The sequence below is a fragment of the Arvicola amphibius genome, chromosome 7 (genome assembly GCF_903992535.2).
Source record: "Arvicola amphibius chromosome 7, mArvAmp1.2, whole genome shotgun sequence".
NCBI lineage: Eukaryota > Metazoa > Chordata > Mammalia > Rodentia > Cricetidae > Arvicola > Arvicola amphibius.
In genome coordinates, this window is record NC_052053.1 from 89,736,015 (window position 1) to 89,759,968 (window position 23,954).

General features: G+C 38.4%; 1 protein-coding gene and 1 pseudogene across 1 annotated transcript in view; one reads left to right on the forward strand and one right to left on the reverse strand.

Moving 5' to 3' along the window:
* Nrxn3 (neurexin 3) overlaps positions 1-23,954 on the reverse strand; it is a 1,492,393-nt gene that overhangs the window by 175,527 nt on the left and 1,292,912 nt on the right.
* On the forward strand, positions 22,280-22,874 carry LOC119818605 (annotated as a pseudogene).

Genomic DNA, 23,954 nt, shown 5'->3' on the forward strand with positions numbered 1-23,954 from the left:
TTTTCCAAAGCGTAAGACAATTAATAGTTGATAAGGACTAAAGATGTATTTTCTCTATGTGGAGCTACATACTATTAAGCGATTGGCAGAATGGAAGAAACAGGACATCTTCAAGAAATCTCACTGAGAGGAGCAGCCCAGAGCCACTCAACTCACAAGATTCCAGCCATGATAATGTGGACTTCCATTGCCATCTGCTGACAATATCCTCTACCCATTTACCTGAGAAGCTGGAATGTGGCCATAACAGAAGGTCGGGGAAGAAGAAAATATGTATTCTGGGTTCTGAAACAAGTTGTGAATTAGATTTGAAAAATAGAGACCATTGAGACTCCACATTATTTCAACCATGGCCTGTCGAGCAGATCTCTCAACTCTCTGATTCTCAAGCTACCTTTATAAAGGGGAGAAGTGTATTACATAGACACTGTAACATCAGATGCAGTCTAACTGTGATAAATAAAAACATGGGAAATCTAAAACAGGATCCACAAAGAATGAGAGAATGATGATGTTAATGGTGGGTTATAGGGGGTAACGAATAATAGTGTCTTTGAGGATAACTGGGTGAAAACCAGTCTTAGCGGTAGCACATGAACTGTAGGCATGCCTGAGCCATTCATGTGGATACTGCTCTATCTGGAATGACTATATCTCATTGGAAATTGACCCCAGAATCTTTACCAGCTGTCCTCAGAAAAGTCTTGCTAAATGGTAGAGAATCTAATTCGGTTTTCCTAGATCTGTGTAAGTTGCAGTGACCTCTGCACCCATCCCACAAAGTTACAACGACCTCTCCTCCTGACTAGAGAGGTACTTGCCCTAATGTTCCGCTGATGTCTGCTTACAGGAGGTCAATCAATTAAAGCGGATTAGATGTACAATCTGAAATGCTAACAGAGGGCCAAGGGAGATAAGACTGATAAATAGCTCAAGACAGCTCCATCTCCAACATTAAGCAAATTTTAAAGAGGACGACAGTTTAGGACAGAAGGAACTCTGACCTAAAGAGAAAAGAATCAAGAAAGGACATAGCAACCGGTCCAAATAAAAAAAATGCAAACCACAACCACAGCTTTACTCATCACCAGTAACAAATGGCATTCTGAGTCACCGGGTCCTTCAAATCACCCTGAATATCTGCTTCTTAGTCACTGGTTCATTCGGTGAAGTTTAAATATAAGATAAAAGAAGATGTTCATTTCTGGAGGAGAACCAGGGTTTTGCTAAGATCTGTGGCAATCTCCTGACACTAAGCGGGTAACAGGTGAAAAGACAGCACTCCAAGAAACTCAACACAGACTAACATCTCCTAAAAATGATTTACCCTACCTCTGCCCCAAATCTCTAATAGATTATCAAGGACCACCAATGACCTCAGTAGAAACCTCAAACTCTGTTCTCATAGTAACAGAATTACAGGTATCAAAAATTAAAATGCACATTTCAAATCATCTAGAATTCTCCGAGACTACCTTGCATAATATCTACATGTCAACAAAGTACAGTCTCAGAACCAAAAATCAGCACCATTTACGGAAACATTAGAATTTTAAATGTTGGGCCTAATGAAGACCTTCTGAATCAGAAACTTTGGAATGGTACTTGGTGATGTCTGAGAAAGACAATGTCGTGATACAGATGCTTGTGTAAGTTTGGAAACTGCTTCCTTACGTTTGTGTCTCAATTCTCCGCGGGCTCCACAGGATTTGTGCTAATTCTTCTCCCTGATCTTTCTAACCCTCTTACCCACTAACTCACTGCTGTGACTGCCTAGAAAAGTTTCTCAGTACCTTTCCACTGGCATAATAATATCAGCTGCTCTCCCAAGTCCTGCCAACTCTTGACCCTTTACTTCAAAGTGGGTACTTTCAGTCATTTTCTACAAAGATGCATGCATCTTCCTTGGAAGTAGGTATTCTGGGCCAAGTGAGGATAAATATAAGGTTTCTTACATAAGGAACTCAGAAAGCACTTAGTAACCCTTGAGCCTTGCTCTGTGGTAGTATAGAAACCTTTAGTGACTCTCCAAAGGGCTTTACTATATGTCTTATATATTTATTATATCACTTATAAGTGATAGTTGTTACGGTCTCAGGGTGAACGGATCTTAGTAAATATAAACACAATCCAAGCATACTTTTTCGAATAGGTAAGACACTCAGCCACTCCCACAGAGAAATCCCCAGTAAATACTCTAGAGAACTTTCTGGCTGAGGGGAAAAAAAATCCTAGTAGATACATTCAAAATAGAGATTCAGTATGAGAAGCCAATAGGATATAGAGTGTAGGTTGTAGCAATTCTTAAATGATTTGTTTGAGAAAGAAACATACAAATTAAGAGGAAACACATAAACCTGGATCAAGGATCAACAGACTCAGCTGTGAATCTAATTGGTTTTTTTTTTGGTTTCATAAATAAAGTTCTGTTGGGATGTGGCTATACTCATCAACATCCCCATTTTGCTGTATTGTTCCTGGATGCCTTTGTATCACAGCAGCCGAGCTGAGGAGTTTTTTTGTTTTTTGTTTTTTTTTTTTTTTTTTTTTTTAATTCACTCTCTGATCCTCTACAGAGATACCTTCCTGACCTTTATTCTTATTTTGGCCAATAGCTTATGTTTAAATATCCAAAGAACTCAAATGAGCTTGGAAGGTCAAATGGGAAAGATGTACCCTACCCACTCATTTACATATTGCAGATACTCCAGACTGGCCCCGTTGTTCTGGACTGACCCACTTCATTCCTTTTCCTTATTTACTTTACACGGGGACAGATGAAGAACATGCTGGGAATGTGATACACAGAAGTAAGAAGTTACTGGCTAGAGCGATGAAGGCTCTGTTACAGACCTTCCACATTTCAGGCCCATTCCATTTCTCTTGGAAAATAAACCCAGGTGCTTGCAGCGTACTGAGATGGGATTCCATCCAACACAGGCAGCTTAACCTGGGCCTTACGGGACGGGTTCCCAATGAATCGTAGGCTTTCCTTATCACCTGATGCCTATCATAAGTCATAAACCCCCTTCGTGGAACTTGGCATGTGTTGGGGGAATTTCTGTCTCACTGTGATCAAGCATGTTGATAACCAGTGCATTACAAATCCCCTTCATAACTATTATCTGGCAGATAGAGTACAATTCTAATAAGGGGAGACAAGATATATAAAGAATCCACCAATTAAGCATGAAACTAATCTGTCTCGGATCCCACTGAGGGTGGTCTAGACACTGAAAGCAATCCAACCTAACACTGTTTGAAGGCGGTCAGCTGTGGATGCAGAGAAATAAATCAGCGGTTTCTGGCGAAAGATGAGAGTAGCTGGTAATAGCCTGGTAATGGAAGAGATGGGGCAAAGTTGTAAATTATTAAAATTGCAACGATATGACATTACTTCCAGAAACTATATCTAGTTCTACGTGAGTGACTCGTGTATGTGTTCAAGGCCTGAGACTCTAAAAGACAGCACACATCAGTCAGATGTTGGAATTTCACTTCATTGTATTAGATAAAACGAGAGAGGAGAAGAGCATTGTGGCACAATGAATATCTCAGCCTCGAGGCCCCCAGTGCATCTGCAGGACACGTGACAAATGGTGAATAATGGAGTACTTTCAGTCTACCTGCAAGGGGAATCTGCTGTGCCATCATCGTGGAATGAACACACTAAAATAAGGGCTCATTTTTCCTTTCCTTGTTATTGTAAACAAAATGGCCAGGAGACACTCATATATCAGTACTGCTTGTCTGCACACAGAGAATGTGGGGTATGCGTCCTGCAGATAGTGTTACAACTGAGTGTTTCATCCAGGTGATATTTTATGGTCATCCTATTTGTGAAATATTATGACTTTAACGTTCCCTCTTGGGTTAGATAAGCATTTCTAATTCAAAAGGTTGATTATGAATTACTCCCAATCACCCTTTAAAAAGACACACACACACAGAGAGAAGAAAAGGATGAAATTTAAACATCTGAAGAACATCAGGAGGAGACAGAACAATTGACTTGTGAGACAGCATCAAAGCCTCTGCAGGTGAGAGTGGTGTGAACCCCAGACAGAAGCATTAAAGGGTAGGTGCTTCCCCTCTGCCAGGGTGGGAGGAGTGAAGGTGACCCACATCCAAGATTTAAAAGCATATCTCGGGAGCCAACTTGTGTGTGTTGAGGAGTCTATTATGACATCATTAGAAACCACTTCACAGCCATGTGTTCTTTCTTTAAGCATTTTTAAAACTTTAATGCGTATGAGAGTTTTGTCTGTATGCATGTCTGTGTACCATGTGCATGCCTGGTGCAGAAGATGGTGCCAGAGTCCCTGGAACTGCAGCTGCCATCTTGGTACTTGGAAATGAACCTGGATCCTTTGCAAAAACAAACATTCTTATCTGAGAAGTATTTCTCCACCCTGCATGCTATGTGATCTTTAGAAAAAACAAAAATCATCAAGGACCAAGGCTTCTCATTTCAAATTACTTGAATTTAGTTTCCTATTTTCAATTTCCTTCAAATGGAGATACGTCCCTGGTGGAGCAGAACACCTCCTTTCCCCTGACATCGTATGTGCCATGAGTCCCCAGAGAGCAAACCCCAGCATCAGATAGACTCTTATCCAAGGAGCACAATATAGCAAGCATTCTGCAATGGCAATTAAACAGCATAGTCTTTCTTCTTCCTCTTCTTTATGAGTGCCTTACAATTTTATTCATTAATATGAAGATTTGAAAATTTTTGTCCAACAGGTCAAGAAACATTGCCAGAGGAATTAAACACCTGCTTGTGCCTGTGCATGTGTATCTGTGGGTGCCGATGTGTGTGTATGTGTGTATGTGTTAGTGTGTTTGTGAACTGAGGATGACCTCATACATCCAAATGTTGCTTTCTCTAACCTCTTTTAAGTAAAGACATGGCAACTTAAGAGAAAATAGGTTCTTCCTTTTCTGTCAGAGGACAGAGCAGTAATAATTTAGCCTCTGAACAGTCCCAAAATAGTAGAATCCTGAGCTTTCATGGCTATATAAGTCCTCTCTGAAATGTGAATGTATCATAGTTCTGAACTCAGAACAAATTATTAGATTTTAGGGTAACCAGAATGGGGGGGGGTGATCTAGAGTCAACGTAAGCTCTGCTGAAGGTAGTTGGTGTTTAGGGAATATATAAACAACCTGCAGAAAGCATGGATTTTCTTAGCTTTATCTAACTCAAAGCTGAATGGCATCCCCTCTTGCAACAGTAAAAGAGATATTTCTTTACAGAGAGTTAATTTCTCTCAGCCCAGATAGAGATGAAAGCAGCTCCACAGGGATGCCCTCACAGAGACATCTTTGATTACCCAGGTTTATCTATTCAATGAACAGTGAAATTATATATTTGTATAGGTTTATTTAAGCACTGTAAATGTGTATGTGTGAAGTGCACAGCATGGGTATGTTGGGGGAAGGGATAGAGACATACATGCATAGAGGCTAAAAAATGGCATTCAGTATCCTCCTCTATCATTTGTCACCTTCTTCTTTTGATGTGGTATCTCATGTTAAACCTAAGCTCTTATTTTGGGGGCATGATTTGGACTGTACCTCATTTTAATAGGCTGGGATACAAATCTTTGTCCTTGTATTTGAGCAGTGAGTGCTTCTCATCATCAGACCTCTCTCTATCCCCCTAATGATGTTTTGTAATGGAACTGTTTTTGTTCTAGTCTTACCATGGGAATTGTAAGTGAAGAATATGAAATTTATTTTCTAGGTCTCCTCCCATATATATCCATACAATGCTCAGTAAATATTCATCTGAAAGTGCTGGAGTGATGAAGGTTCCTTTGCCTTCACCTACAGCAACAGTTTAGTAGAGAAGCTCCTCAGGATGACTATCTGCAACCAGGCTTCAAGTTTTGAAGTGGTCTGTTTTGGGAGGGAACTTTTGAATATGAGATGTGCATTGTGCCTCTCAGGGGACTCTGAGTGCAAAGTTATTTCTCATAGCCTGCTGATAAGTCTTCAGTATCTTCATCACCAGCAGGCTTATTAAGGACTTGCTCCATGGACTTAGAAATGAGGGGATTAAAGCCCATTATCAAGACCTTTAAACGACTCTGATTCTTCATTGGTACTAGATTCAAACTAGGGTCATAAAACATTTGCTAGCAAGTGTGTAGTAACTAAACACTGCCTGGGACACCTTGACAGATACTAGATGCATGAATTGTTTGTCCTTCTAGGGTGTAAACGAGGGGTTGGCTCAGTGGCAATGATTTGGGGCAAGATGACTTTAATAAATTGTAATTGCTTACTAACTATACATCCTAGGGCAAATTGAAAGGTGAGGAAGATGAAAAATGAAAAAAAATCCGTTTGAATATAAACTTTTATTAAGCAAAATAAATCATCACAAAATGATGAACAGAAAACAAACAATTGGTGTGAATGTAGGTGTGTGTGCATTATATCCATTGGCAATAAATATTTATCATTATATTTATCATTATTACAGAAGGTAAATATTTATTATTTCCTTTTTAGGACTGAAAATTCTCTCCTATTTGCAAAAGCTTGACCAAAGATAGAAAAGAGGAAAAAATGCTTTTTGGTTTTTTTTTTTAAAAAAACTATACACTTATGCTTTCCTCTTGAAGTTATATGCTAAATCCCTAAACCCTATGGTGGAACTTAGGGTAGGGGATGTTAATAGGTAAGTAGGTAATGAGTGGTAACCTGGAGAAGAAATACTTGGAGAGGTGATCTTCTGTTCAGTATCCAGTGAAGACATGGCAAGGGGGAAAAATCTGCTAATAAGGAAGTAGGCCTCTTACAGAAACTGAAATTGATCTAGCATCCAGAACTATGACAAATAAACATTCATTGTCCCAGTCATGAAGTTTATGGTACTAAGTCATAGCAGACCAAGCTGACCAACATTAGCAGTGTATTTAGACAGATGTAGCTGAGGAGATAAAGGTGAATAGGAGAAGGCAAAAATATTAAAACTCTTAGTTTGGAAATGACATTTGTTGACTAGCAGAGCAAACAGGAAGAAAGAAATAGGAAGGGGTACTGTACTTCTTTGTTTATGTGTATTATCTTCTCAAGAATGAAGAGCAGTTTTAAATAAAAATATTTGGCCTGAAAGATTCTTAAAACTTAGACAGGTAGTCTGCATTCCAGACACTCACTTAAATTGTCAAAACAGATGCTAAGGTAGACACAGTCTTGGACTCAGTGTAGCCAAACACAGACAAAAAAAATTTAAATTTCTTTAGCTGACTAAATCTCAAAGATTTTTTTTCTATTTCCCATTGGCGTTCCCTGAAGCCCTCAGGAAATGTTTCCTGCATGAAGAAGGCAGAAGCATCATTTCCCAAATACTCAAACATGGTGGACTTATTCCTCAGCACTTTGCTGCTTGTTAACTTTAAGGACGTTTCTTTAGACTCATAACTGGACACAAACATTAGCCATAGAACAGACATATTCCTTAGTAGACAGAATGACAAACTTCTGGTTCAATTGTCAATGGATGGGCCATGCCATCTCTGTGTATCAGACTACAGAACAAATGAACCCTAATCCTAACCCCCCTAACCCAAGGCATCTAGAGTTGAATGCAGGTGTACCTACACTATGAAAGATAAAAGACCATGTCTATCACTAACAGGCACAATACACAATGGCTCTGAATCCAGAAGGAAGAATTATTCCAAGACTACTGGATATTAGTCATTTTTACCACTGGATATTTGTTAGTTGCTTTTTTTTTATAACACAATAACTTATGAATTGCAGAGCCCATAGGTTCACAAGGCCTTCACAAATTATATTTTAAAGAGATAGTACATAATTTTCATGTGGAGTATTTTTTCATTATTTAAAATACAAATCAAAGGGTCTCTCTTGAAGTGTTGATGTCTTAGGGCTGTGTGAGTGTAGGTATATGTGTGTTTGTGGGAGGGATCATTTATGTATCCCAGACTGGCCTAGAGTTTGTGATTCATCTGCTTACACTTCCTTAGTTGTTGGCTATACAGCCATACACACTGAGGATTGTTTTGAAAAAAAATACTTGTAAAATTTCAAATATCTCACTAATCATTTTTTAGCTTAATGAAGCTGGCTGACAAGGAGTCAAAGGGGTAAGTTCTATTGGGCACAGCTCTTATCATAACCTACTGTTTAGTAGAGACAAAGGCTGAATTGTGTTTCCCTATCATCAAATTTGTTCAACTCCTTTTTGATACAGAAAGGTGAACAGTCCTTTTAAATTATAATAACTATAACAAAAAAGACCAAGAATGTCATATTTTAATGTTCTATGTTATTTTATATTACCCAATTTCCCCCATAGAATCTTTTGAGTTTATTTGCCACTTAATGAACTACAGCAATCTAAAGTTTTTGAATAAGGTTGATCTGACTTTGAAACTTTCCTGTCCTGTGTTCTTGACCATATTTTATATAGAATCTCTAGGAATCAACATTTTCATCTCCAATGTTGGGTAAATGCTATCTAACAGAAGAAAAAGCTGTTACAATGATAGAACAAGTATATGCAGGCACCTAGCACATGTTTGATGAGCTCACTATTCCCTTTGACGTGTTGGGATGGATTAAGAACCCTGGATAATGAAGATCAAACATGTATCTAATGAGAATGCCCCCCAAAATAATGACCCAACTGCTGCTTCTGAGAGGTGACTTGATTCAAAATTGCAGAGTATCTTTCAAGAACTGAAGTTCCACAGCAAAGTCTGTCCTGTTAGGCAGCCTTATAAGAAGGATTACTTTTAAATACATTTCTTTCTACAGTCTGATGGGTGGTAGCAGCCTTCATTGTACTTAGAGATGCAGTAACAGAAAGTGTACTCTCAGCCAATAACAATAAGAATAATAAATACCAGTAAAGATAATGATAATAAAACCGATTAATTGAAAGTTGCCTGACAGCCAACCATTTGGTGCAGAAGAGTTCTTATAAATTCTATGCAAACACACTTTTAGTTCTTTGTGTTCATATATCTGTATGGCTATAACCATCACGAAAAATTTAATGCAGGTCATTGCTCTAGCACTACCATTTAATACTGAGTAGAAATGATATTGAAAAAAATATTTTAGTTATATAACAGACTGTCAAATAAATAAAAAAAATGCTCATTGCAATATAAGAGCCTGAAAAACAAAATAGCTACTCTGCCACACAGAGGTTTAAGTGGGCCAATAAATCATAGATAGTCCTCTTCGCTGTGAACTTCCAACCTGCTAAGAGATGGACACAAACCAAAGGCCAGAAAACTTTATTGCTTATGGAGCCTGACAGAGAATGGTTCTGAGGTGAGACCTAGACCCGGCCACAAATCAGTCTCTCTCCCATTTCTCACTGCCTTTGCAAAGATAAAGCAGGCATGGGTACCTAAGCTCAGGGGATTAAAAAAAACACCCTGGGAACAGGAAGAAAGGAAGAGAGAATTCTCATCAAATGCACATCAACTTCATCCAGTTCAGTCTCTTCAAGCAGATAAAGATGGCAGAAAGGTACAAGTGTTGCCCCGACCATTTCTTTCAAGGGAATGGAGGCTATCTCATAGTAAGGAGATCATGCCTTCACTAATACAGCAGAAATTTTAATAAATCCTCTACAGGAAATCCTAGCACAGACTGACTCTAAGGAGGACCCGAAGTGTCAAATGTCAGGCAGCTAAAGAGGATATGTTGCTTGAAGCTGAGTGTATGTCTAACAACCTGGAAGTGCTCACTCTGGTCATTTTGGCTCTGTGTAAACTGTTGATGGCTACTATTCTTTACTGCTAAAAAAGGTTTACTAATGTGCAGTTGATATCTTAGCTGTCTGACACTGGAATGCAGAAACAGTTGCTAGAGACGGGAATGTTGAGTAAGACTTATGAGCAAACAACTCAACAATTTCAATTGCAAAAATTCTGTATGGCAGTAGAAGTTCATATTGCAGACTTCTGTTGCCATCCTTAAAGACCTGGAAGTCTTCTCTGGTGTCACTTATATGTGTGAACTAGCCCCAAACTTCCTCATGCAGTCCAACTATGCTGTCAACTCCAAGTCCAAGTCCTGAGGGATGCATATAATCACCATATTTACTGTGATGGCTCAGTCCATAATCACACCACTGCCTCTAATGAAACTAAAGTGCACGTGTTTTTGTAGATGTAATTTGTTCGGGCAGAGTTGCCTGTCAGCTGTCTCTGGCCAAACTGTACAACCTGCAATTTAGTTAACAAACTGAGACATTACAGAAACAGCGCTCTTAACAGGCTTCTTTGATTCACTTGGATGTACTACCTGACTTACATACATCTTGAATCCCTAGCTGAGTGTCATTAGTAGTTGAATAGGCAGAACTGAATAGACAGGAAAAAAAGTTTGTGAAGTTATAATGTAGTATCAGAACTACATGTACAAATTCTGCCAACATAGTTCCCTGAAGCCAATAATTCTATTATTGTCAAGAGGGCAGATTTCATTCTTCACCCTGGAGCCCTATATCCCCACACTAATCTATAGTCCCTGCCATCCCTGTGAACTCTCTGAACCTTCTGCTCCATGCAGAATCAGTGATTAATCTAACAATTTTCTCAACGAATATAAATTTAGCACTCATTTGTGTGTATGATGCTAAGCATTAATACCTAAGTGAACAGAATCATTTTCAGTATTCACATAACTCTTGTGCTGATAACAGCTATCAAAAAAGTGCATTGCAGGTGGAGAGGTAGCTCAGTGGTTAAAAGCACCTGCTGTTCTTGCAGAAGACCAGATTTCTGTGCTCATACCTACACACAGTGACTCATAACCACCTGTAACTCCAGCCTCAAGGGATCCAATTTATTTTACTGACATCTTTCACAGGTACCCATATCCATGTGGTCATAAAGAGATCAGAGACAGACAGACAGACAGACAGACAGACACACATACACATACACACACATACACAGAGAGAGAGAGAGAGAGACAGAGACAGAGACAGAGACAGAGACAGAAAGACAAGAGAGAAATGGAGAGGCACATAGAGAGAATATATATATATACATATATATAAAATATATATATAAAATATATATATATATATATATATATACATATATATATTTGGTTTTTCGAGACAGGGTTTCCCTGTAGTTTCTAGAGCCTGTCCTGGAACTAGCTCTTGTAGACCAGGCTGGCCTCGAACTCAGATATCCGCCTGCCTCTGCCTCCCCTCCTGAGTGCTGGGATTAAAGGTGTGCGCCACCACCGCCCAGTTGAGAGAATATATTTTAAGAGAAAAACACAATTGAGTATTGTGGCACATGTCTGTAATCCCCATATTTAGGAATCAAATGGGAGGATCACTGCATTGATGTGGGATTCTCCTCTGTATGCTGTGCCTTTGTTTTATTACCATTGGTTAATAAAGAAGCTGTTTCAGCCAATGACTTAGCAGAGTAAAGCCAGGTGGGAAATCTGAACAGATATATAGAGAATAGGCAGAGTCAGGGAGACACCATGCTGATACCAAAGGAGATGGTTACGAGAACCTTACTAGTATGCCACAGTCTCATGGAAATGCCCAGGCTGATAGAAATAGGTTAATTTAAGAGGTAAGAGCTATCTAGGAATACACTAGAGTCATTGGCCAAACAGTGCTGCAGTTGATATAGTTTCTGTTAGATTATTCACGCAAGGATGGCAGGAAAACAAACAAGCAGTCTCTGTCTCAATTGGTGCCAGCATGGGCAACTACATCCACATAAAACCTGAAAGAACTTGGGAAGGAATTCTAGACACAGAAGAACAGATTTAGGCATGGCTTATTAGTAGCAGCATTTTGTCAGGTGGGCTCTGATTGCTGGCTATGAGCAGAAGTGTGACTCCTTTAAAAGAAGGATTCCTGATTTGTGATAGTTGCTTTAACAGCTTTGGCTCTTTCTGGAGTTCCTATACTTAAATGGTGTTTGTGAGCAGCATGCTACTAATTTTTTAATGGCAACATGGACTCACTGTGTCCCTGGAGGTGGAGTAGTGAGCAAGGCTTGCAGAGCAGGCAGTGAACATACCTCTGCCATGTTGGACAAGGTGCAGTTAATTCATACTAGCCACACTGCTTAGCATTTTAAGGAGCAACCCTGGTCAAAAAATGATTACAGATATGCAATAAAGATTGATTCAGACTGAAATAAACCTCTGAACAGGTCCTAGTGTCTTGGATAAGATGTACATACACTTGGGAGAGAGTGGAAAAAGAGTATAGGCATATATAAAAAGAAGTAAAGACTTTAAAGAGACAGTAAAGGCAATAAAAGAGTATAGATAGTCATAGATTAAAGGAGTTAAACAAGCTACATAAAGATGGATTATGTGTATTATTGTGTTTTCTTTTTTTCTTTCTTATTTTTTTACTGTGAACAAGCTAACTACTGAGAGACATTTTATTGTATGGGCTGCTAAGCTAAACCAACATAAATATTTTAAAAGTAATTTGACTTCAAAATTTGAGTCTAAGGACATGTTCCTTTGAAAAAGATGTTCTACTTTTGTTTTTTTACAAAGGATTGGAACCTATGATCTCTTCCAAGCTAATGTGATTTGATAAAAAAAAAAGCTCCCTCCTGAAAGGCTTCCATAAAACCTAAAATACTTTGCCCAACAAACAGCAGGAAGCACTTTGGAGAGAACAATATCTACATTCCCAAAAAGACTATTTATAAATGTGTATTTTAATTTAAAGGGGGTTGATTATAAGTGATTAATGTTCAGAGTCAATTTCTAAAAAAATAAGGGAGATATGATATAAAGATGAAAATTTTGCATTGGTATGGATCTTGGTCTATTGAAACAAATTTAAAGTTGATTTTGTTGCACTGTATATATGTATTTCTGCTTTTTAAGGTAGTCTGTGCAGCTAATTTAAAATGTAATTTATAATTAAGAAATACAAATTAATAGATAGTCATATATAATAGTCAAACTTGTAGTCATGTTAGTTAGGTTTTCTAGACATACAGAGATATATTTCAGATGGATAGGTATTCTTCACACTTTTCAAAGACTAACAAAATATGGCATTTAAAATGTTTTAAGAACATATCACATTTCATGACAATGAGACAATTACTTTAGAAAGGTTGATAGACATTGAAAAAACTTGTTATAAAATTTGCCTTCAATGTGACAAGGCTAGCCATTTGGGCAAGAAACTGTTCTTGCCTGGACTGCTTGAGGGTATGCTGTATAAACTGAATATTTAGGACCCACAGGAAAGAGACCAGTAAATTTTGCCAGACTTTAAAAGGTAGAATGGTTCTTCAAGGTTTCTCTTCACAGGAGAAACTGTCAGACATTCTGTAGGACACAAAGGAAAGTAGCTGATAAATGACCTGTATAGGTAAGACAATCTTTAAAATTTCCTGCTTCATGGTAAAGTCTGCCAGGTAATATGGACCTGTAGGCTGAATATGGATGCCCCAACCCTAGAGAAGAACTTAGGATGACTGTCCAGGCAGCAAGATGTCTCTGTCAATTCTAAAGTTTTGGAAGCTTCTTACAATGCACTTCCTGTTTATTTAGGTAATATTATAACCTCCTGGGGTCTTTGAAGAATTGATTACACATAGTTATAGTTTTCCTTTTTTGTGATAAAAGGTAAATTAGATATAAAACTTTAGACTCACAAAGATAGGATAGATGATAGAGTATTTTCCTTAATTTGCCAAATGTAAATGGACTAAATATTGTGACCATAATTCTTGTTTAATAACTGTTTTGTTATATGCAATTTTACCATGTTAAAGTTAAAATCTTCCTTTTTATTTAGAAGAAAAGAGGAGATGATGTGGGATATCCCTCTGTATCCTGTGACTATGTCTTATTACCATTGGTTAATAAAGAAGCTGTTTTGACAAATGGCTTAGCAGAGTAAAGCCAGTTGGGAAATCTGATCAGAGATATATACAGATAGCAGACAGAGTCAAGGAGATGCCATGTAACTATTGAAGTAGAGGGTTGCCAGAACATTATCAGTAGGCCATAGTCTCATCGCAATACACAGATTTATAATTTAAGATGTAAGAGCTAGCTAGGAATACACTAGAGTCGTTGGTCAAACCATGTTGCAATTAATATTCAAATCAAGGTGGCCAGGAAATGAACAAGCAGCTTGTGTCTGCACTGCATTTTCAAGGCCAGTATGTTCTACATGGGGAGTTTTCAGGCCAGCCAGGGCTCCAAAATGAGATCTGACTAAAACCACAACAAAAATTCACAGAACAAGTCACCACAATCATAACAAAAAGAAAGCAAAGCAAAAGTGAAAATTGGGCTGAATTCTGAGGGCCTATTTAAGGAAAGGCAAGAAACTTCCCTTTCTATAAAAATGCCTCAGGAACAATATATATTTATGGTCCCCAAGAATTGCCATATAAGAACTAGCCTTAAGTCATAGTAACATGGAAGACTTTGTAATGGAAATGGGATTTAAAATCACTCCTGAACAGGGACAGAATAGGAATATAAAGTAATGTTCCTATTTGCCTGTTACAATATAAATAAACCTGGAGAAATGGAGATGTGTGGAGGTGGACTTGAACCCACAAATGCAACTGTAACCCTCTACTGTTTCATATATGAGTCAAGTAGCACTGGACAAGTCATGTGACCTCTCTGTGTATTACTTTCATCATTGTAAATGTAGTAATGGTCCTATCTGCTTTGATAATGGACTTCATAGAGTAATTTTAAGGAGCAAATGAGATAATACGTGGAGAAGTGAAGGTAAAATGCAATGCCCAGTGCACATAGGGGATTATTAAGTGCATATAATTATTGAAGGGCACATAGATTATTAAGTGCCCTTCAATAATTGTGGACTTGATTTTAAACATGCATGTCTCTCCAGCTCTCACTCTGATAGTTTTTAACAGGCTGTTTTTACTCTCTTTCAAACCTTCAGAAGAAGCAGGAAGTGCTTCATGTCATACTTGTCTGTTTCTTTTATCAGAAAAAAATCAAAGCACACTTTGGAAATTATCTCATTAATCTCTTAGAGGGAAGCAACTAAGGGGACACATGTTTTGCAAACTATACGTGAATCTCAGTTTGACAAATAGCTAAAACTGTGATGTACTTCCCCAAGTCACCTAGTGAATCAAAGGCAGTACAAAAACAAAAACAAAAAACCAATCTAATTATTTAATTCCTGCCATATGCATCCAAAAATCTCTTCTAGGATTCCAAGCCAGAGCTGAGATTTCCAGCTCCTGAATGTACAATTGTTTATAGCTTTAAGATTCATACTTTTAAAAACTAAATAGACATGCTTCCACAATCAGATCTCTGTATGTAATTTTAAAAGTTCATATATAATATTTATATATACAACCAATTTAGTTAAACATTTTTTTCCAATCCAACTATTCTTAACATGTTAGGTAAAAGTAAGGTCTATTTTCTTTTGATGTACATGGTAATAATTTGGTTTATGTAAATCTCAAAGATGATTGGCTCTCAAATATACAGAGATTGGCATTATTTTAAAAAATACTTGGTCTAGTCCCTTTGAATTAGAATTATATATTATGAATCAATTTTTACATAAATTAATAAGCATCAGTTGGACACACTAGATATAAAGAATTGTGTGAGAGCCAAAGATGTAAAGATGGGATGTGGCATAGGTCCTCAGCGGATTTGAAATTGGGCAGATGAAATAAGATGGGAACAAAATAATCATTAGAACCATAAAAGCTATCTAGAGATGAACACCATTTGATAGAATATAAGTGGAGATGGTTATTCATTATTCTGTTAGGAAGGTACAGAAGGCTTCATATAAAACAATTGGCATGGACTGGCTCACAAAGAACATTTCAGACTTCAACAAAGGAACTGAATCAAAATGAAATAGAAAAAAATAGCATTCTAAGCAGTAGTCCTAGTATATGAAATACAATTATTAAACAAACAAATAAATAAACAAAAAACCATGACTGGTCAGTGGACAGTTTGGTTTAGACAGAAGGAATACCCTGGAGAGAAATTAAATGGTAAATTAAAGCCAAGTGATGTTACATTTTGAGTGCCACATGAAGGAGCATAAACTCTCTTTGCTTAGCATTGGAAAACCTTAGTGAAATGACTAAAAACACAAACAAATTTAGTTATCTCTGAGCAGATAGGGACAAGACAGGAGAGGAGAAATAAGATAGATAAACGAGAGATGAAAAACCTGAGGACGACAATTACAAAAGAGACAGAAAGATAGTGTTGGTGAAGGGTCTAGGTAGCCTCAACTCAGGAAAACACACAATCCCATTTTTCCTCAGCTAGAACAGGAAAGAGTGATTTCTGCAGTTTTTCAGGGATGTGGAATAGGTATCTTACATCAATGGAGGCAAAGCAGATTTCATAGAGACATTGTAGGAGAGATTTGTAAGCTGGGTTGAAACTTACCAGGGTTTCAAAGTCCCTTCCAAATCTGTATCAGGGAATATACTATGTCTTTTAGTCAAAATGAAGAAAAATATGCAGTCACATGCATGGCAGGCAGGCAAAAGAGCTCAGAAGCTGGATCACAACATGGCATGCCATGTTAACTCACAGGGATTCTTTCTGTTGCCATAGTCTCTCTCAAAGAACACCTATCTCTGATAACAAAATTACTTACATCCAACAGTTTATACAAATGCTTACTTAATTGCCTGGACTTTATGAGCATTTGTTGTTGTGATCTTTGGCAAGAAGTTGGCACAACTGTATGAAGAACGGTCACATTGAACTAACCTTATCTTTTTGAGAATGTGTTTGCCACACAGGAAGGATAAGGGGCTGGTGCAGAGAAAATGCAAAAGTTACAAGTAAGTGTCATTAGCAGTCAGGTTTGTGTGATCTCTTTGAGGCTACAATGGAAAGGAAAGGGAATGTTTACAAAGAAGGATGAATGACAGATGGTTACCCAGCAGATGGGTAGCTCTTGCATGGCTGGCCACAGGACTATGTCCTTAAGAGTTTCCAAGGAATGTTGTGTCAGTGTCTTGGTTGCAGAGAAACATTGTGGCTAATGTATGGGAGGGGAAACCATGGAGTATAAATGCCATGGTGAGATTGGGAGAAAAAAATCCAATGAAACTAAGCTGAGATGCATATAGATTAACCAACATTAAAGAAAGGACTGCATTAATGAGTAGTTAAGATGACTGAGCCAAAGGAAAAGGGGGAAGCAAGTGGAGGTCATAAATGACCCGCAACTCAATGGGCTCTACAATTGGGAAATGGCATCTATAAAACTAGAAGCTAAACTCTCGATGGATCAATACAAGTGTGCTGCTATTAGAAGAAGGAATGGCTTCTTGGTACTCTGCAGAGATTAAGCAAAGTATGGAGCATCTGGCTCTTGAACAAGTACGATGGTTTAATAAAGTCACCAATAAACTGGGTGTGGTGAATGACTGTAATCCCAACATTTGTAAGACTGTGTCAACAAAATCTCTATGAGTCTGAGGCTAGCATGAGCTACATACTAGACTCAGTTTCAAAAGCATGAATAAATGAATGAATGAATGAATCAATGAGAGAAGGAATCAATGAATGAACGATGTCATCAGTAGGCTTTCAACATTTTCCCTATGTTATGTTAAATCATAACAGGACTTCTTTAGCTCATGGGATGGTAGCAGATTTGAAATAAACAAAGCTTCCAAAGTGTTTCCTCTGTTTGTAGTGTTTGGGGAAGTATAGAGCTACACCATGGAGAGAATACATTCTAGATAATCACAGAGTTTTCAGTTTGAACCTGAGAATAAATATGCATACAGAATATCTGAACCTAATCCTAGCCTGGAGACAATCCCAGTGCCTTGCAGCCCAACGCAGAACCACCATTTGGAACCCAAGGGAGATAAGCCAAACTTCAGTCAGCCTACAGCCTTCTAACTGAGGATAAGGATTTTCTGTGGCAAGTCCCTTGATTCAGGCTAGTTTATTATCTAGCTTTATCAGACTGTGATTGACTAGTATGCTCGGGTTCAGTAAATGCATCTCTAAAATACATTCTGTTAGACGGTCAGATTTGGAAGCTATGACCTGAAATTCAAGGAATTGGACCCATACCTTTGTCTCCATGTGTGGTAAAGAAGAAACCAACAAGTTACTCCCTTCTTTGTCTTCTAATTTAAGTATTTGAAATTGTAATGTTCAGGTACTGCAGTGTCTTCTGAAGAGCCACTGAAGACATAGAAGGAATCCTTTCTGATTGTTCAGTTTCCATTAGCCACCATTAGAACACTTTCCTTATTTGAAAGTCAACAATGTCTTCTGGAAACAGCCTGACTCCAGTAGCATTCTTCTCACTTGAGGTTGTTTGTATCTTTACTTTTTAATAAATTAATGGCTAGAATTATGTTTGCTTTCTCTGTATCAAGATAATGTAGCTGTGCTCAGCCTATTCAAGAATGAAAAAGTAGAGTAAAACCTTTGAAAAGCTTCCTTGTGTTTGAAATTAACCCTAGATGCATTTTAATATGTATGGATATATACATTTCAAAATATAAGCATGTATATGTATATTTTATTTTCTAACAAGGTAAAAGACTACTTCATATTGAATACACAATGATATCTAAGTACCATGGGTACTACATTCAAGACTTTACAAAAAGACTCCACTTGTAATCAATATAGGCAAGGAAAGTCAAAATTTTAAGACCTGTGTAAAAGGAGCAGTAGAAAAGGTGATAAGTAACATGTGGCTCATGCTTCGGCAGCTCAAGAAGCATTGCTAGATAGTGGGGAAATTAGTATGGACATCGAGAATGGGAAGAGTGCTTGCTTCTAGGTTGGAAAAGCATTCACTCATAATATGCATCTGTGTTTCTTTGCTTGAACCCGAAAGAAAAAAAATTAGTTATCATCAAATTGCCTAAAACAGTCACACAGAAACACTGTTACCCACCTAATGCCATGGAGAGTAGTGCCCATAACAATTCACAGAATGCTCCTCTGACATCATTAAAAACAAATCTCCCTGCCCTCCGTGGAAAAATATCGCCATGCATTTCAAAATAAAAAGAAAACACAATATGCTACTTCATATTACTATTTTAGCCTTTCTGGCTTACGTAAATTCTCCCTGTATTGGATGAGCCATTGTTCTTTGCCCTCTTCTTGTTTGTACTTTCTACACCACTAACAATTTACTGACGCAAAACCTCAACAATATTCCTATATGACAGTTATGCTACTCTGACTGCCCGATTACTGCGGAGATTGCAGCCGCTCCCAGGAAAGTCTCAGACGCACCTCATTCATTCACTTTTCCCTGGGAGAGGATTTATTATTTGAAATGAAAGCCAAGAGCTAACAGCCTCTATTCAAGGTCATACCCCAAAGAAACAACATCCGATTCCCTATCTGCAAATGTTCTTTCCTTAGCCACCCGTAAAAAATATTCATGACCTCAGCTACTTCAGGTTATCCAAACTCTTCGGCGGAGAGCCACTTTTCAATCTGATGCAAGTGATTGTGGCCTTGCATTTGTTTTCTGCAGCAGAATCAGTCCATACACCATTTAAGACTGATATTCCCATGTGATTTTTGTCTCTGTATCTCATTTTCATCCTTCCACTGAACTGGCTGCGATAGTCTTCAGGATAGTTTTAAAAAATTAGTTGCTATTCATATTTTTAAAAGTCAGAAAAACCAAAGCCATGTTAGTATCTAATCATTTAGTATTTCATCACAATAACAACTGTTTCTGTTTCTATTCCAGCCAATCTTGCAAAAATCTGTGTTTATAAAAGATATGTAAATGATTCAAATGCGTGCCTACTGTTGTCTCTTTGGGGTTGTCTCCATAGTCTGGGTGTCAGTGAAGTAGTTGGGGAGGAGGTAGCATTCACATAGGGGCAGTCACATATGCAGGAGCCCTGTGACATAGAGCCATATTGCAGAAAGATGAAAGGCCATGAAAGGGTGAGTTACCACCTTGCCTGTTCTTCCCCTGGCAGTGCAGTTCCAGCCACACAACTCTCGATTAATGCATAAGCAGAGAGATTTCACAGTTCTTCCTTGAGATCACTCTGACAGCTCTCCAGCTGTTTCTATGCTATTTTTTGCCATGATGCCATGGGTAAGCCACTGCGTCTTCTCTGTTACTCTGCCAACAGCGTTACTACCTGCTGTTCTGTGCTCAGAATCAGTTACCCAACCAAGCTCTACCATCTTGTCGCCTTCCCACCCACCTTGCAGAGCAGTGAATTTAAGAGTCATTGATATGTACTCCCTGGGGGAAACCTAGATGGAAGTGTTATGTGGGAATGTCTACATAAAAACACAGGTAGATATGCAGATACGCATATGTACCAACAACCACAAATAGAAGCATGTAGGTATCCATGTATTTACAATACCTTATTTTCAGGCAATACTTTATGACACTTGAAACAATTGTTATGAGGCAGGAAGAAAACAACTACTAACTTTGATTTTTCCCCCATTTTTCTATTTTGTTATTTTATTGTCATTTTTCCCATTTGATAACTATGGCTTGTATAATTTGTTTGCTGTGGGGTTCTTTTTTGTTTGTCTTTATCCAATAAATTCAATAAACCAAGATGAGACCACATAATGACTAGGAAGAGAAACTGAACTTGAGTCTGATGTCCATGAATTTCAGTTCTTACTCCTCTTAAAGACTGTCTCATCAAGGTAAATGTGAGGCTTGCTTCACAAGGGGGCCCAGCAAGCATGATTGTCAGATCTCCAGACACTATTAGAAGCCTCTGACCAGAGTGAGAAAGGGAGGCTTCTATGTGCTGGCTCACAAATATGTTGAATCTGGGAGATTCCACTAAACACACAATGAAGGAACTGTACAACCAGTACAAGGGCACAGGTTTGTAGGAAAAAGAAGTTGATTTTCTGCACCTGGTCAGATTGTTTTTTTCATCCAACAGAAATTCCAAATTTCATTTCTGAAGCCAGAAAGTCCAAACTGACCAGGAACGCCTGGCGCTTGTCGGTTTTACTTCATCTCTCTCTTCTGCCCTTGATGTTGCTCCTTTGCCATGGACTTACTGAGGACCTCCACTGTGATTGCAGGGTTCTTCCCTAAGCTTCCCCTGCTGTGCAGCTCCTCAATTGCCGCCAATGCTGTCACAATGTTAAGACTACACCACTTATCACATTCTGCCTCCTAACTGAGGATTCAATGTGATCAGCCACTTCAATTTCCTGCTGCCGCAACTTCTCTATCATGATGGACTGTCCTCTCAAACTGTGAGTCAAAACCAACTCTTCTTCCAGGAACCAAACAAACAAACCACTAGGAGAAAAAAAAGTGAGTCTTTATAACTCAGTGTGCCTTCCATCACTGAATACAGTATGTTCAAGACACACGGATATGAGTCAAGAGTAACAATAATAAAAAACCCTTCCTTGTTCTCTGTAAGGAAATGTTCTGCTGTCAAATATTACCCATTTGACCTTATAAACTCTGAGAGAGAAGCTACTGTTAGTAGATGTTACCTGATTTGTCATTGTGTTGTCATAGAAACAACTGGAGACCCACTCATTCAAGCAGTCAGGAATCCCATAAAAAAAAACTAAACTGGAAACCATAATGTATACGCAGAAGACCTGGTACAGACCCGTGCAGGTGCTGAGCATCCTGCCTTAGTCTCTGTGAGTTCACATGACCTGTGAGCATGTTGATTTAGACTTGTTCTCTTGGTCTCCTCCAGCTCCTCTCACTCTTACACTCCTTCATCTTCATCTTCCACAGGGTTTCCTGTGACATCATGGGGGAGGAGTCAAATGAAGACATCCCCTTCAGGAATGAGTGCTCTAAGATCTCTCACACTGTGTATAATGCTTGTATGTTAGTCTCTATCTCTGTTTCCCTCTGCTACAGAAGAAAGTTTCTCTGATGATAGCCAAACAAGGCACTCATCTCTGAGTAGAGCAGAAAGTAATTAGGAGTCATTTTATCCCTACTTTGCTTTAAATGAGTAGTTTCTGGGTTTCCCCTATATTGGTGGGCTATCCAGTCTCAGGCACTTGGTTGTCTAAGCAGTGATGGGTATGGGTTCAACCCCACGGAGTGGGCCTTAAGTCAAGTATTGGTTGGTTACTTTCACAAGTTTTGTGCCACTACTGCCCTAGCATATCTTGTAGGTAGTGTACCACTGTAGAACAGAACGTATGGGGCTTGCTTGGTGCTTGTTTCTCTTTTGGTAGCCTTAAAAGTATTTTTCTGAAGAAACTGGAGTACAGCATGAACATGGGGAAGCAGAAGAAAACAAGAAAATATGTGACTTTGAAGCAAATGCTTAGTCTCAGAGATGAGAGACTTAAGGAAAAGGATAGATTAAAGCCTAAAAAGAAAGAAAAAAGATCCCAGTGCTCTGAAGGAAAGAGAAGTCCCCCCAACATCCTTCCTGCTTATTCTTCCAGTACAATACACAGCTGGGCTCACCGTACCACATCCTTGTTGACATCAACTTCATCAACCTTTTCATTAAAGCCAAACTAGACTTAGTGTAGTCCATGATGGACTGTCTGTATGCCAGGTGTATCCCTTGTATAACTGATTGTGTGATGGCTGAACATGAGAAATTGGGCCAGAAGTATTGAGTGGCACCAAGAATCACCAAGGATCCACGATCTCACCAACTTTCATGCATACACAAAGGAACCTATACTGACGACTGCTTGGTACAAGAGTCACTCAGCACAAGTGTTATATCGTGGCTACAGTTGATCGGGACCTCAAACGAAGAATCCGGAAGATCCCTGGAGTTCCTACCATGTATATTTCTAACCAGAGATACAACATTGAACGGATGCCAGATGATTATGGAGCTCCTCGGTTCTAATTCTTACTTGATCAAATTCATCTGCTTTTCTTTAAACAGCTTTCTCTGTTGTCAGTTAATTAAACACTTTTGTTGTGTCTTTTTTTTTAATAAAAAGTACTTTTCTGTACCAAAGAGACTAGAAAGTAAAGGCAAAGACTTTATGCAGATACCATCTTGACTTCTCTATATTCAGTGAGTTGCATGGGCATTGTATTCAGCAATAGGGTCTTTCTGTCAGTTTGTGGAGAGAAACCTATTGTCTAAGCAACATTCTGGCTAGACTGGGGATTCTTTGAGATGCTTTGGCCAACAACTCTATTAGATGAAACCAAATCCCATTTGGTGATAGGAGATGGCTGGTAGGAACTGTCTCCACCACTATATAGTAATTTCATTTAAATCTCCTTCATATATGTAAATATTTTAGGAAGCTTCTATTGGATTAGGTTTCAAGATTACTCAATTGTTTCTTAATTTTAGCTCTCTGTATTCCTCTTCCTCATCTGCTTCTCCTCTCCCTCTTCCCACTTAAGCATCCTGCTCCAACCGTTCCCTGTTCATCCATAACTATTTTATTTCTCTTTCCTAATGAGGTCTCTCTATACCCTCTACTTCCTTACTTTATACCTACTCTCCATGGTTCTACAGATTGTTAGCCAGTAGTCTATTCATGGCCTCCACCTTGCAATAATCATCTCTATCATGTATTATGTATAAGTTTTATTCTTCTCATTACCAAAATGAAGAAAAGAATATATCTTCAAAATTCCTTTACAACTTGGTTATTTATTCTCCCTTTGGCACAAGAGTCTAAAACTTTAGGATATTTTTACAACTGGTTGAGTGACACCCTCTTCTCCCTCTATGGTGACAATCTAGGGTCAGTAAGGAAACAGTGATCTCCAGCATCTTCCACTTAGAAATACCTGAACAGAGACAACGTTTTCCTGTGGAAATGCTTTAATTTCCAGATCAAATGGAGCATCTATAACACTTCTCCCTGGAGATATAATGGAACATAATCTTTGAGAAGGCATTTGCTTCTCTGCTAATTTGCTCTAGGTTAGGGGTCTAAAGTTAAGGGGCTCTGGATTCATT